Here is a 16,083-nt window from a genome sequence, read left to right on the forward strand (position 1 = left end):
GATGTTTGAGAGGATTCTCCAAAAATTTCTGATGGTCCATAGAGATTGGAGCTTCAATGGAGATATCTGAATTCAGTGATCCCATGGTGGAAGGGTTAACCTGTCCCAAAATGTTGGAGATACTTGGTTTGTGGCTAACAGTGCACCTGAACACAGTCATGATGTGTTGTTGGGGCCAGTCTAAAAAACAACTCCACCAATTACCTGTTTTGCATTTAGTGATCAATGTGTACTGTAAGCAGTGCAAGTTTTAGGTACTGGAGCTATGCCAGATCAAAATAAAATTCTGGGCTACCTGCTATCACTATCTTTATAGATTGCATGCATTGTGATATTCCTGCATCCCATTATTTACACTTACAATATGATGAGCTGTCAGCTAAATTCTAACAGGCAATTAGTCATAAAGCCCCATTAACACATATATTAAGCCTTGGATTTTTAAATGACTAGGAGAAACAGACCCCAGTTGCTTAATTTACGCTTTTAGAATTCTCATTTGTAATCCACAAGGCATTCTCACTACTCCTAGTGAATACTAAAATTTACTAGGCTAATAAGTACACCCATTGCTGGTAAACAAAAATAATAAACTCTGCAAATACCTTGGATATGCATATGTTTTAAGTGCTAATTTGGTATCTCTAGGGGCTCATTCAATGATTTATCTTTATCTTTTAAACTTGCATAATTCTTATAAATCTTTCAAGTGATAAACCTTTGGTACTTAAAGGAAAAGATGTCTGAAGAAGAAAGAGATTCAGAGTACATTTACTTTTTTATTATTTTTTGCCATGGTTGCTATTTTTATCTTGGCTCTTTGTATTAAAGGAATTGAAGAGAGGAAAAAAGACTTCAGGAAGCTAGTAATTAATCACACGATAAAAATCCACAGAGATTTGAGACTGATGAAGTCGGACCAAGGTTTATTAGATTGCAATAGAGCATATGCTATGAACTGGATGTACACTGAAAGCTGTAAATACATTTTTTTTCAAATAATGAATGATCATACAAAACAGTAATATTCAAACTCCTGAGGAACTAATTTAAAAGGGTAGCAATCATGTTTTTGTTATATAATGTGTAAACAACAACAGAGAACCTAGAAGCACCTTAAAGATCCAGAAGTTTCATTTAGCATATAGCACATGGTAGACAGAAGGTTATTTCATCTCATGAAAATGAGCTGCTGTCCACAAAAGATGATGCCAAATAAAACTTGTGATTCTTTGAGGTGCCACCAGACTCTTTGTTGTTTTTATTGCAACTATGGTTATCCCTGAAGAAATGCATGTGAGTGTATTGTTGTCTATATATGAGACATGAATTGATTTAGAGGATATATGTTTAATTTCAAATAGGGGTATGTTTAACTTCTGTGGTTCACTTTGCGGGCAATTGCTATACCAGGATTGCCACCATTGTGTAGGCATGAAGCTGCATTATTTCTGCAGTGCAGATGCCTTCTTTGTGTCTTTCATACCAAGCTACTTTATAAAATTGCTTCATAGATAAAATGTGCAGGAAAAGAGCTACATGTGTCATTTTTGGTTCATTAGAGAAAAGGCTGGATAACCAACCATCCAATGAACCAACGCTTTAAAACCTCTCAGCACAGTGGGAGGGGAAAAAGTTAGGCCGTAACTCCAGGGCTTCCCACATCTGGAGACATTTTTCCAAATGTTGATTGTTTTCTAGAAACGTGCACATTCTGCACCAAGATGTGTCATAGTTTATGTATGCATTTGCATAAACAAAAAAAACAATGTTGACTCAAGTTCAAAAGCAAGACAAACCTGCTAGCCAACCAAAACCAGAGTTTAAATTTATGCAGCTTTTCTAATGAATTAGACAACCCAAATTCAAAATGTTGAGGACCTTGTGATCAAAATGGTCTGTTAGGAACTTGAACTTGAACTGTTAGCCCCCCAGGTGTTGTTTGAGTGCTACTCCCAGTGATCCTCACCTTTTTCTATGCTTGCTGGGGCTGCTGGCAGTTGCAGTACATGGACCAGAGGGCTGGATAATTTCCACCCATTTTCTATAGTATGAAATTATGTCAGTTTTTAATCACAACCATATATCTTTTCCTGACATCATGAATTTACTGTTGAACTGTTACAAAACTTTAGAAACATGTTCAAAGACAAATGAACATTGGCACCGGACACCCTAGCAAAACAAAATACTTTTCCAATGCTCCATTTGTTCAGTCAAGAAGTAAGCACAGCTTGGTATGATATATTACTGAATACAGGTTACACAATATTGTTTGAAGCTGAATAAGCAAGATAAACGGAAAATAATACACGGCAGTCTGATAGATTTGCTTTGTGCCTCCATTTTTCTTTCCCTCTCGTGGACATGTTTAGATGCTGTCCCACTGCCATTCAGGCAGAGGTAGGATGCCACCTTCCAAGTTCTTCACTAAAGTTTATTTCTATTACGTAATTGTTGTATTATATATCAATGCAAGTGGATGGGGATATCTGCACACGGAAACCATGAATGGGAGGCCCTCTGTCCATATTTTGCTCAGTGTGTGGATTGTGGTGGTAAGGAATCTATAGTGAGCACAGAGATGCTGAACATTGTTGAGCATGGAAATGGTTAAGATGGTTATATCCTTAATATATTGATAACATGTGACACAATGCACTTGTGATGCAGTGCACTTTGTGTTACTGGCATCATCATCATCATCATCATCATCATCATCATCATCATCATCATCGGTTTCACAGCCTGCCAGGTATTACCAAGTGGAGTTTTGAACCATCGTTGATTTGGATTCTATCCGAGTATCTAGGATTCACTGAGGTATTGACAGATAATTTGGCATGACCCAAGTAGTGTCAGTTTTTATAACTCTACTATTGTGATCTTGTCTATGACTGTTCATTCTCTCCATTTGTAATTGCTCCCAGAATACCTATCTCTACAAGAAGCACAGTTGTTTTCTGCTCCCAGAGGATGTCTAAATCATTGATGGTTCAAAACTCCAGTTGAACATAGTTTTTTGTGGGTTTTTTGGGCTATGTGGCCATGTTCTATAAGAGTTTATTTCTGATGTTTCGCCAAACGTCAGGAATAAACTCTTATAGAATATGGCCACATAGTCCGAAAAACCCACAAAAAACTATGGATGCCAGCCATGAAAGCCTTCAACTCCAGTTGAACACATCAGGCGAACTCTCTGTTGTTGTTGCCCTACATTTCCCAGGGAGTATGATTTCAGATATGTTACAAAATTTAAAACAGATAGAAACACATATGGATTAAAACACACCACCGCTGTCTTTATTACATTCTGTATGGGCTTGAAGATAGTCAAATTGTGCTTGAATGCCTTGGAAGTACTGAGAAGTGGAAGACATGAGAAATGCTGGAGGCTGGTCCCACACCTGGTGCAAGCAGCTCAGCTTCTGAGAATGAAAGGGAAAAACAAGTGCACAGGCAAACGTGTGGTTCCTTTGTGGGTGTGCGGCTACAACCCAAGGAAGGCAGCTTGTTCTCTTTCTGGAGTTTATCACACTGGGGCTGATTTTGGCATTAAAGAGAGATTAAAGTGCATTTAAAGCATCCTGCAAATGAAGCAGAAGTGGCGAATAATTGTGCAAATGATTATCACACGCAATTGTGCAAATGAAATACTGGAAATGCATAGTCTCTGAAATCCTAAAAGAAAAAAGACATGCATCAATACTTCTTTGTGACCACTTTAATGGCGGGTTTTCTGCAAGGTTGTGTGAAATCGTAACGCATAATTACGTGATTTTTCTGGGATATTCATAGGATAAACTCCCGATCTCCTTTGTATGATAAACTCCTGTACGAGAGAGGGGTTCTTCTTCCCAGTTTGTTTGTTCTGCCAGCTCATGTCAGGGCCGTGGGAAGAAGGCAGGCATTGGCATGTTTTACCATGTGTGCATAAATTTGCCCAGGGCTGTGAGTGGATCTGCCCAATTCATTCTGTGGACAAATAGTCTACAGAAATGGGTCATTAGTGGAGCAAGAAGCAGTGAAACTCCACAGGTGTTACTGCCGGAAAACTAAATTTACAGAACAGTTGGACTTTGACCTTAGGGAACAATGCTGTGTATCTATTTTGGGTAGGATCCTATAATGGTCTGAGGAATTTGCAAGGCCTGAGGTGATAGTAGTGATGATCTCTCTTTCGCTCTTCCTTTCTTGCATTTATAGTTCTACTGATAGGAACCTCCTCCCCTTTTTATATACAGTTTGAATGCTTTTGTAACCATTTCTTTGGAGAAAAACTGAAACTTTGGGCACCCGTCTCTCTGTAGAAAGTGGCAATTAATAGCAAATGACTGTTATTTCCTTTAAATTATCCACCACAAGCCCCCTTGTTTGGATGGCGTGCGCTCAAAATAGATGGCGCTGCACACACAACTTGTGTTGTGTAAATAAAGATGACAAACAGAGCAAATTCCCTGGAAGTATGACATTTCTTTGGATTGGATAACTGAGAGTTTTGGAGAGGAACTGAGGGGGTGCCTCAGCTGCAATAAGAAGCTGGCCTTCCCTCTTTCTTTTCTTTTTCTTTTTACTTTTTCGAACACACCCGATATCTTCATCCCCTTTTCCAGAGATAAAACGAATGAGAACTCCACCCAAAATGATATTTGAATTGGAAGGAAAAAAAAAGAAAGAAAAAGAAATGCACCCCCCTTTTTTTCCCCCTCTTAACATTTGTTTTTTTCTTTAAGTCTGAAGGGACTTAAAAGGGGGGGAGAAAGCAAGCTGTAATAATAATTCAAAGCTTTTCCTTTTCCTTTTTGCAAAGGCATTGGAGTGTCGTATAGAGAGAACCGTCCTGGCTGTCTTTGTGTGTGTGAAAAGTGTGGCTTCTCTGAGGGGAAACACTGGGACACCCTCTTGAAAGCATGCACTGTAATGTGTTTGTGTGTGTTGAGGGAGAGAGAAACAGAACAGAAGACCCCCCCCCCAAAAAAAGGCGGGAGGAGGAGAAGAAAAGAGGGAGGTCCTTTCTGGGCTGGTACAGCTGGCTAGCAAGGAGTGACGTCACCATCCCCACACACACCACACTACACACACACACACACAAGCTTCACCCGAGCCCTTCTTCCCAAACCCAGACAGGAGAAAAGGGTTTGACAACAACCCCCAATAAGAACACATTACTAAAAGAAAAGAAATCTAAACAGAGGAGGGAGAAAGAGGAAGCAGGGGGAAGAGCATCCCTGCTGGTTTCTCCCTCAGCCTTCGCCTCTTCCCCAGGGGAGACCTTCTCTTTCCCCCCCTTCTGCAAGAAGGGGCTGCTCTCCCTCCGCCCCCAAGGGCCTGGTTGTTGTTTGCATTTCTCCCCCCCCCACACACACACACACATCCAAAGCCTCTCCAACTTGCCCTTCGGAAAGCTTTTGTGTTGCACACACAAAAAGACAAGCACATACGGTGCCTACATATATCTGACTTTTATAGATGTAGTTGTGTGCCTTCAGATCTTATGTGTGGGTATATAAATGTCACATAAGTGTGTGTATGTGTGTCCATACACACACACACGACATACATACACACATCCATATGTATATGACTTTTATACACACATGCACATCCATAGTGCTGACTTATATACATACACACACACACATATGTATGTGGTGACCTTTATATATAGACACACACACACACAAACATATGTGGTTTTTGTACACACACATACATGATATATATATCTATACATCTACACATACATATATATGACACACACACTCACTTATATAATATATACACACATCCATATTGGTGACATATGCACAAACACACACACACATATGACTTATATACACAAAGAGAGATAGATATACACACATATATGTGACATATATATATATATATATATACACACATACTTATGACATATATGCACATGTATGTATACATACACAAACATGCAACTGCTGTACATATATGACACACACATACACACGACTCTTATTTATACCAATATACATACATATATGACATATATATGCAAAAATATTTATGACTTATACATACATACATACACACACACACACGCGTAAACAGTTACCCTATATGTATGTATATATGTATATGTATATATGTATATATGCGTACCTGTGCATATATAAAAGTCACATACACAGGTATGTATACACAGACAAACATGTGACTTGTACACATATATGACACACACAGAGATACATATATATACACACATATGATATATATAAATGTAAAGATGTAAATCTACTGCACTATATAAATAAAGCATTATACACACACACATATGCATACATGTATGACTTTTATATACTGTACACACATATATGTGACTTTTTAATGTATACACATACATATATGTGACTTTTTACTTATACACACACACACACACATATATATATATACAGTCACCCTGTACATGTGTGTGTGTGTGTGTGTATAAAACTTACATAGATGTATGTGTATATATAAAAAAAGAATTGTGCAAAAGTAAAGCTGTTCTTATTTGGATTTGCATCATTCTTTTTTAATCACCCTGTACAGCACACACACACAGACAACTTTATATGTATATACACACACACACACACACACACAGAGAGAGACATAGAACTTATATATATATATATATATATATATATGCATACAAATGCACATGACATATATATATATACACACACTCACACACACTCACAAATGCACATATGACTTATACACATGCACATGCAACTTTTATACACACATTTATGCACAAATGCAGATATGACTTATACACACACATGCACAAAGGCACATGACTTTTATACACACACACACACACACACACATTTATGCACAAATGCAGATATGACTTATACACATACATACACACACACACAGACACCCGTGTGACTTTTAGACAGTCTACCCATAGACAGAGGGGGGTCTTCTTCCTTCCTTTCCGACAGAGCAGCCCAAGGGTTTGCTCTTTTGTGGGGGCTGCCCTTTCGCCCTCCTCTGCCCCTTGCGTTGCCCAAGGAAGGGGCAAAGGAGGGTGTTGGGGGGGAGCAAGAGGAGGAGGAGGAAGAGGCGATCCCTCCATCCCTCCATCCAAGGGAGGAGGGAGAGGAGAGGGAAGGAGGGAGGGAGGGAGGGAGGGAAGAGCCGAGGCAGAGGCAGAGGCTGCCAGAGCAGCAAGAGGAGCAGGAGCCAGGAGGCGAGAGCGCAGGAGGAGAAGGAGCACCGGCAGGCAGGCAGGCTCTTTCTTTCTCCCAAGGAGGCTGCCCACTTGACCTCTTTGGAGAGACAGACAGAAAGAGAGGCTGCCCTTGGCTCCTGGGGGTCGCTGGGGGTGGGTCTGGGGGTGATGGTGGTGGCAGTCCTGGGGGATCCGGCTGCTGGGAGCCGTCGCTCGGCTTTGGATTAAACGGGGCAGGAGGAGAAGGAGGAGAAGAAATAGGAGAAGGAGAAGAGGAGGAGGAGGAGGAGGAGGACACGGCAATAATAACATCAGGAAGAGGAGGAGGAGGAGGAGGAAGAAGAAGAGGAAGAAGAAGAAGAGGAGGAGGAGGAGAATTGCCCCTTTGATGGGCTTGAGGGGGCTGCCAGCATGACCAGGTAAAGGAGGATGCTGAGGATGCTGATGACCCATTTCTTTCTTTCTTTCTTTCTTTCTTTCTTTCTTTCTTTCCTGTCTGCCTGCATGTATGTATGTATGTATGTATGTGTTACAGACAGCCATGTGTGTTGGTCCTTCTCTTCCTCCCCTCCCCAAAGTAGCCCTCGGGTCTGATCCCTTTGCAGGATGATGGGAACTCGGGGGGGGGGGGTTGTGAGGTTTGGAGTAAGGGAGCCCCAATGGGCTGGCATGGCCCTTGGACAGTGCCCGCGGGGTCTCTGGGCTCCATGTATGTCCTCTCTGTGGAGCAAGATGCTTGCCATGCCCTGTGGTCCATGGCTGAGTTTGTGTCTGTGTCAGGGATAGTGATCATGATCATCATCATGATCACAATCATCATCACCATCCATCATCACATTGGGAGGGGAAAAAGGAGAGGCGTCTTGGGGAAGAAGAGCCACCATGCAGACTGTTGGGGGACTCTCTGTCTGTAGCTATGTCTCAATATCCCCCAAGTAAAGCCCAGAAGGAAACCATATGGGAAAAGGGGAGTTATTCACCACCATCATTATCATCATCATTCTTTATAGCAGAGTCAAGAAAAGGACTTCTGGTAACAGATTTGTAGGATTCGCAGGCACACTTTGGTGTATTGGTGGCAAACTTGTTTGATGGGTGCTTTGCTTCTCAGAAGGCGGCTCTTTTCATTCAGCTTTCTGTGATTTCCAGGCTGCTGCTTCACATTTGATCTGGGTTTGATTTTAACCCCCCCCCCCCCCATTCACATAAGTCATGATCACTGCAAAGCCTTTCTTTTTTTGCTCACTGTTGGGTTCTGCTGGTGCTCTGTTTCTCCACAGGTTACTTTGGAGCAGTACAATGTCACCATCATTCATGCCTCCGAGATCGTCGTGTATATTTTACAATCCCTTCAGAAAGTGCATTTATCACTAACTTTCTTCGAGCTTTATAAAAATACATTTTTGATGTGTTTTTGAGGAGAGTTTTCGCTCGAACGGTGTGTGCCAAGATTTTATTTCCCCTCAGTATCTCTTGTGAGGGAGTGCAATCTTTCAGCATGGGTCAAGCATTGGTTTTGTGTTGGAATTATTTTTGCCTTCATGGTTTCAGTGGTTTTCCTTGATCCTTGCGAGCTCCTGTTTTGTAAATATCATAGGAAATTGTGATAGTGACCTTTTTGTCGACCGCTTTTGCTAAGTTGTCTGTAGGGACACAACTATGGTTTTGGTTTTAAACAAGGGCATCCCCCCCTTTACCTTAGCATTTTGTTATGGAAATGTTAAGGGACAGAAAGTGTTTGTTTTTGAAGTCTGCTAAAAGGCTTGTGTTGTTTGGTCCTCTCAGACTCAAATGGAACTTAAAGATGTGGCATTCAGAATCTTTTTTTGCTTTTGGGGAAATGAATACAGCTTTAAGACAATAAACCTTAGAAAAGAAATCAAGTAAAAGTCCGCTCCCAAAATAATTGATCCCATGTAGCTACTGTTAAAGAAAGCTGCTTATTGTTTCATCACCGCTTTCTTAAATTAACTCCCATGAGATCTAGCATACTGCTATTTCAAACATGAAATTGATAGTCTGGGCAGTCCCCTAAATTCAGCTGTCAAATTCTGCCCTACTAAATTGTTTTAAATATCAGCTGTGTTCCCTACAAGGTACGTTTCAGATCTAGATCCTGTAGTTTTTGCAGAGAGAAGGAAAGGGAGACAGATGTAATTGGATATGCTTTCTAATAGTCTACCATCACTTGTGGAGGTATGAAAGAATATATTTATAGCTACTTTAAATTCAGAATGATATATGGTTTGTGTACTTCCTCTTTAAACACAGAGCTCTTCTACTGAGGAGTAGACTCTTGTTTTTAAGATGGTACTTGGAAATGTTTGTGGCTGCATGTGCTTTGCCAGGAATCCCTCTTAGAAATAACTATAACACAAAGACATAGCACTGAGATTTTTAATTTCGGGCAATTTTGTTTCAGAATTACCTTTTATTTGTCCAATCTATTACGCTTTAATGACTAATAAACAGTGGCATGAGTTACACATTTTATTGTGGCTGTTATACTTGCCAAGATGGTGATAGGACAAGGGGGGTGCATGTCTCTGTGTGTATACATATATAGAGAGAGAATGTCATGATTTTATTCTCTATGCAGCTTTGATAATAGCTCTGAGCTTATAGTTGTCATCACCATTTTCAGAAAAGGCCACCCACAATTTGCATACTTGAATGGTGTTAGTAGTAGAACTTCAGAAGCTGAAAAGTAGGGATCACGCTTCTGTCTGTTACTGTGAGTACTAAACCACTAGGGGCCTGTATAAACTGCTCTTACGCAGCAAATACCATTGTACCAAATACTCATGCTTTTGCTAGGAGGACATTTTTGTGCTGATATCCAATTCCATGCAGGTTTACCGAGGATTTGTTATGAATTGGTTAGGTTAATATTCTTGGAGTGAATAATAATTTTACAGTGTTTCCCATTGGGAAATCTTGTGTGGGACTTTGAGATTGTCCTTGCTTTCCTTTGGAGTAAAAGAATGATTCTGTTTGAAAGAGCATCATCTTGAGCAAATTGAAGTCTGGATTTTTGTTCATCTTTAGTCTAAATATTATCAGCCAGTTACAAAAGAAAGAAAGAAAGAAAGACCAAAATAGAGTGTGGGAGACAAGCTGTAATTCACAGTTAGATTGGCACTGGCAGTTATACCTGTGTAGGGTTAAAAAAAAATAAGTAGATGAGGATTACCCCACAGAAAGGCTGCATGTAGATTGATGGTATATTTAAACTACTATTGCAAGTGCAGAAATGCCAAAGTTGCTTCTGGGGTGTGGACAGTATTTATAGGATCAGGGCTGAAAGTACACCATTTTTGAACATTTGTACCAATTTAAAATGGACTATCCATTACATTCTTGACAGATGCTAAACAATAAGGTCAAGCATTCCTTCAATGATTATCAGTTTTTCAAACTGGTAAGGGAGACCATTTGTACTGGGAAGCATTCAATGCATTCACATACCTAATTCCTGCCAGTTTGAACATGATTTATCGACAGACTACTCATACTTTTTGACAGGATTTACAAAAGATAAATCAGAAGATTGTCGGGTGATTCATTAAAAGTGTAACTCCAGTGTACTCTATATGTGTGGATTTATTCCGTAATACGTTTTCAAATTATTAATGCGGTTTGTGTGATCAGTTGCCTTGGGAATCTTTCTTCTGCATCAGAAATGATGACTAGAAATGGATATATTTGAAAAAATAGTGCAGTGATGTGTCTGTGTTTCTAACATTCCTACTCTCTAAAAACATTTCCTCAGATCCATATTTTATTTTATGCAAACATGTTATGATCTATTAAAAGGAAGTGCATCTTTCCAAATGCAAAAAGCAGACAGCAACATCTTTGCAGTTCAGAATATTTGAGGACTAATCTTACTTAAATGCTGATGACAAGGGTTATAATTACTTGACTAGTACACAAAGACCTTTGAAGATTTTTTTTAATTGTTGTTTCCTAAGTAGCAAGAAACAGTAATTTATAGGGGTTGATTTAGTGACAGTTAAAATACCACCAGAAACAGGATTGTACTTTCTCTGTCAGACTTCTTTATCGTCTTATTAATTATGCTGCTGGCAAAACATTACTTTAAAATTGGAAATGACCCCAGCATTTTATATAGAGAGAGGTTTCTTAATTTATTTGGGTTAGATTTGACAGGAAGCTCCTTAGGAATGTGTGGAAGCAAGTGATCTTCATATACAATCAGTATAGGCCAAGTGGAAGGAAATATTTTTTCTCTCTGATCTATTAAATTGAGAGTTGAGAGCACATCTGAGGAAATCTGATGATGTAGAAGAAGATTGCTTGAGAGTGCCTTGCCTGTGAATTCCTTTCCAACAAGGTACACTTGTTTGAGCTGCAGCTCATTTATACAGGTTCCGTCTCTACTCACAGCTCACACTTTAGTGGAAGATGTTTTACCACAAATGTATTGTCTCCCTGATAATGTCACTCAGCTCTGGCTGTATACTGGCATCTCGTATAAAATGATCAGTCATCGCATATTTTTTTGAGTAAAGGAAAGCTATTGTAAAATCCATTTAAAAAATAGCTATGATTTTGCAATGAAAAAAAATAATATTATTTCATTTGCTAATATTTTTAATATGTATAAAATGATCACATATGTGTATTGAGGTCTGTTTTATCCAGAACGATAGAATTAGAGTCGTCCGTGGACCATCTGCTCTAACCCTATGCCCCAAGGCAGGATATTCTATACTTAATGTACCCTAACAGATGCCTGTCCAGCTTTTTGTTGGAATCTGCCAAGAAAAATACCTCTACAACTTCCCCAGACAGGTTATAAAACTGTCTTTATGTGTAAATGTTTCCTATCATATTCAGAAAAAAGTACATATTATGCCTTACTTGTTACAACTTAAATTTATATAAAAATGTGTGATTATTCCAGAATAAAACAGTGAAAAACGTACTCAGATAACTCAAGTAAACAGTTGAGTGTAGAAATCTGAATTAATGGTAGATTAATGTCCATGTGTCACTCTTGGAAGCTGGTATGTATGCTCATATATTTGCAAAACATAACTGCAGTCTGTAGTGCATTTCTGCTCTTATCAGTTCACTAAAACAATGAGTGTCTTGATTTTGCAGACTGCCAAATTTATTTGGTTAAGCATGGTAAGCTGGTTTGATATTGATACTGCCAGTTAATACTTAAATTCTGGAGTTTGGGGAGAAGCAAGTGATAGTGCTTTGCGCACAAAGAAAGTGCAGGTCTCTTAAACAGCAGTTCAGTGAATACTCATCTCACATGGTTAAAGTCGCTTGGTACATATTTTCCCCATAAATAATATATTAAATGTATTGTATGAAATAGAGCAAGAAAATGTGGTAATCCCTAGGTTGTATCCTTTAATGCTCAGGGAAACACGTTTCAAAGTTCAGTAACTGGTGTGTATAATATGGTTTTGTGGTTGGCCAGATCTACTATCTTCTCACGCTAACACCCTAAGCATTGTGATAGTAAAATTTCAGTTATTAAGGAGCTAGTCCCCATATTTGTGTAAGGAATTTCAGATTTCTTCAGATGACTGTCTACTGTAAATTGGCTTTTGATCTATTAATGAGTCTTAGATTTTTGATACACTATTTGAAATAGGCTATTTGAAACACTCTTTAGCTTTATCAGTAAACAACATGAATAGGCTTGCAAAATTTGGAAAAATTGAGCACAGTCCAGTGAAATCAATAAGAGTTAAAGCATTTAACAGTGCAATTTATAACCCAGCCTTATAATGCTTACTCTGAAATAAGTCCCATTGCGAAGTGCAATTTCATGTTTTTAACTTGGCGGTGTTAGAATTTTTGGTTCAACAGATTTGAAAGGTGGGTATTCATTTGAAAAGAAAAGAAAAAGAGATGGAAATTAAGAACAAGAATTAAAATGGAACTTTGTGGGATTCAGTGTTTTAATTGTTTGAATAATGTGAATAAAGCTGAGAAAGCTGCTTAACTGTTGTCCAGTGCAGCTGTCCTTCCCTGAAAGATTAGGTTTCAGGAGCAATGATGGATGTTGGATGCCTGTAGCCAGTTGTGGAGTTTGCTGCGAGGTCAATGATACTGATGGAAGATAGGAATTTACAGCCTTCTGTCTCAATGCCAGCTCAACCAGTAGCATTTCTTAGAGATGAAAAAAAAATTAGACTAGACACATGCAATGCTGAGCTAATATCCCAGTCTAGTTCAGAAAGCCATTCATTTCACAGGCAAAAATACTGAGCATAGTTGTGGATATAAAGACCAGTGTTATTTTCTGATTCTGCAACACATCCCCCCCAACAAAATGGTTAAATTTCACTAAGGTTTTGTGAATGTAATTTTTAACATAGCTTTGAGTTTGTAACTTCTTTCAAATTGTGTATTAATAAAAATATTGATCATCATTGTTGATGCTTTTAACTTGGTGGCAAAATGGCACAATACGTTACCAAAACCCCCCCCACATAAGTACATTTGTTACAATTAATTAAAAGATGCAGTTTTAAAAAGTAGAACACCTTGTAGTAGATTTTTAAAAGGCACATACGTCTGAGATATCTTAGAAAAGATACAGATTTTTGTGTGTTACTCCACACCTAAAGTTAGTGCAAATTTGGAAGGGTTAATACTATCTCTGTACAGTGATTTGAACGAAGCATTATTGTTGATTAAAATTTGAAACTTTAAAGCTTAAGGGGACTCATTGCAAATGATGTGAGTGACTGGAAGTAAACACCTCTGCATTAGGAAGTCTCAGTAAACCACTCTACATGATATTTGTTAAGGTCCCACAAGGAAGTAGATGATAATAATTCTTACAAAGACAACATCTTCAGAGGTCTGGTCCATTAAAAATATGGAACAGTGCCAAGTAAATATGTATTGTGCCTTTTCATTGGCAGCTTGCCATAAAAAGGTATGTGTATGTGCACGCATGCATGTGTGGGCTACATATATTGCATGGTTCTGCATTATGTGTTATGGAGAACTAAGCGCTTGGCAAAGGCATCTTTGGATTTGAATGGGCATTTAGTAAAATGGGCTTTCTTGCTGCTGATGTGGGACAGTAGCAGAATAATCTGTGTCAATCAGCTGAAAGGCATTTGATTGGTGAAAACCAGTGTCTGAAATTACCCACAATGCCTTTGATGTACCATCACTCGGGTACTCCCTCTCTCTCATTCTCTTTCATATGTTGACTTAATGCAAACATTTGCCTTTCCCACAGTGCCCCAGAGGGACACCACATTAATTAATATAGTGGATGGCTTCCAGTATTATGGATTTAGGGACAGTGTTAGCAGTCCCCAAGGATGCAAGGTGGAATCAAGGACTGGGAGTCAATGTTACTGGTGCCCAAGAAGATATCAGCCTTGCATTATGATTTCTTTTTTACTATATTAGTGCCTTTAGATATAGTTCTTATTTTTTTCCTGTGGAAATAGTAACAGCAGTGACATATTAATAAACAGTTACTACTAAAGAGGTGTACTAAGAGCCCCTCCAGAAGAGTAAAGTCTCTGAAAGTCCCAGGATTTATTCCTGTATTAATATTTTATTTTGGACATCTACATGCAGTTTTCTTCATCTCAAATTACTTCCTGGAAATCCTTAGCATTACCAGGCACTTCTCATTCACCAGTAACTGCAGCTATTGTTTCCAAGTTTTACAGGTTCGGCAGACATCAAGCATGGGAAGGATAGATGTTTGCACCAAAACAAAATGATCCTAATATTTAATCGGTGTAAAATTGCTAAAGCACTTTAGCACTTTGACCATATAACTCCTTAATAATAATAACAAAGGCTCACTGGAAAGTGGTGAAAATCACTGCCTTAAACAGTGAGTCAAGATGTGACACAGGATAAGTGGGAGGGGAAGGAGGAAGAACACAAGGGAGAGGAATAGGGGAAACCCAGAATATTTCAAGAAGAAATGTGAATGCAAACCTGGAAGTATGCAGATAGAATTAGGGCAAAAAAGACTGGAGACTAGTGATACTTCTAGAAACTTTACCCCCTTTGAATGAGCCCTAAGAGACTACTGTGGTAAAAGTTAAAACAGTGCCTGTTGTCCTTAAGATTCAATCCTGCTTCTTTATGCTTCTTAGTTCTATATTGGGTTCTATCTCTAAGTTACCCTGCGGAAGGTGATACAGTATTGGAAACAAGATTGTAAATGTAACTAGCATCAGTGTGCATTACTTTGTAATATGTAAGGAGAAAGCAGTTGATCCAATTACAATCTACACAGGTTTTTTCACATGGCATCTGTGTTTCTGGAAGTATCATATTTTTATCAGTTACCATGCTGGACAGAGAGGAGGTCTTTGAAATCATTCATCCTGTTCTTCTAAGGATTTTGTGAAGAGGTGAATTAAATGCTGGAACTGTGTTGGACTGCATAGTCTTTATTTTGTTCATCCTTGCTTATGTGGATTCAGTAGTATCACCTTGTCTTTGACACAGCACCCTCATGAGTTCTTCTGATGATTTCTGAGTATTTATAAAGTGGAACTGGTGTGTGAATTCCACTTCTCTGTTTTGCAAATAACTGTAGTAGTTTTAAAGTAGTATTTTTTTTCAGATATGGGTCAAAAATTGTACAGTATTTACATTTCATGGAAACTTGAGTAATAATGTATTTGTAAAATAACACAGTGTATAGATTTTAAGTAAACTTGGTTTTGTAAGGTGAAGGGAAGAAATACCAGAGGGAAAAGCATTCTCTACTAATACAGTTTATTGCTATCAATGCTTTCTGAATTATATTGAGGCTAGATCTACAGAACATAACTACTCTGTGTTGATGTAATGCTGGATATTCGGTGACAAAACCTCAGCCTTTTTGATTTCTTAAATAGTTTCCA

The 16,083-nt window shown here is 38.7% G+C and overlaps 1 protein-coding gene across 50 annotated transcripts in view; it reads left to right on the forward strand.

Annotated features, from left to right (window-relative positions):
* The window catches only part of PTPRD (protein tyrosine phosphatase receptor type D), a 1,118,901-nt gene that overhangs the window by 655,572 nt on the left and 447,246 nt on the right, over nt 1-16,083 (forward strand). Inside the window, exon 1 of one of the 50 annotated variants that reach the window (XM_042455421.1) lies at nt 7,367-7,614. The exons of the other annotated variants lie outside the window; for them this stretch is intronic. The gene's annotated coding sequence lies outside the window, so the exon portion shown is untranslated. Of the gene's footprint in view, nt 1-7,366; nt 7,615-16,083 lie in introns of those variants that run through there. 50 annotated transcript variants of the gene reach the window in all.

The sequence above is a fragment of the Sceloporus undulatus genome, chromosome 2 (genome assembly GCF_019175285.1).
Source record: "Sceloporus undulatus isolate JIND9_A2432 ecotype Alabama chromosome 2, SceUnd_v1.1, whole genome shotgun sequence".
Taxonomy (NCBI): domain Eukaryota; kingdom Metazoa; phylum Chordata; class Lepidosauria; order Squamata; family Phrynosomatidae; genus Sceloporus; species Sceloporus undulatus.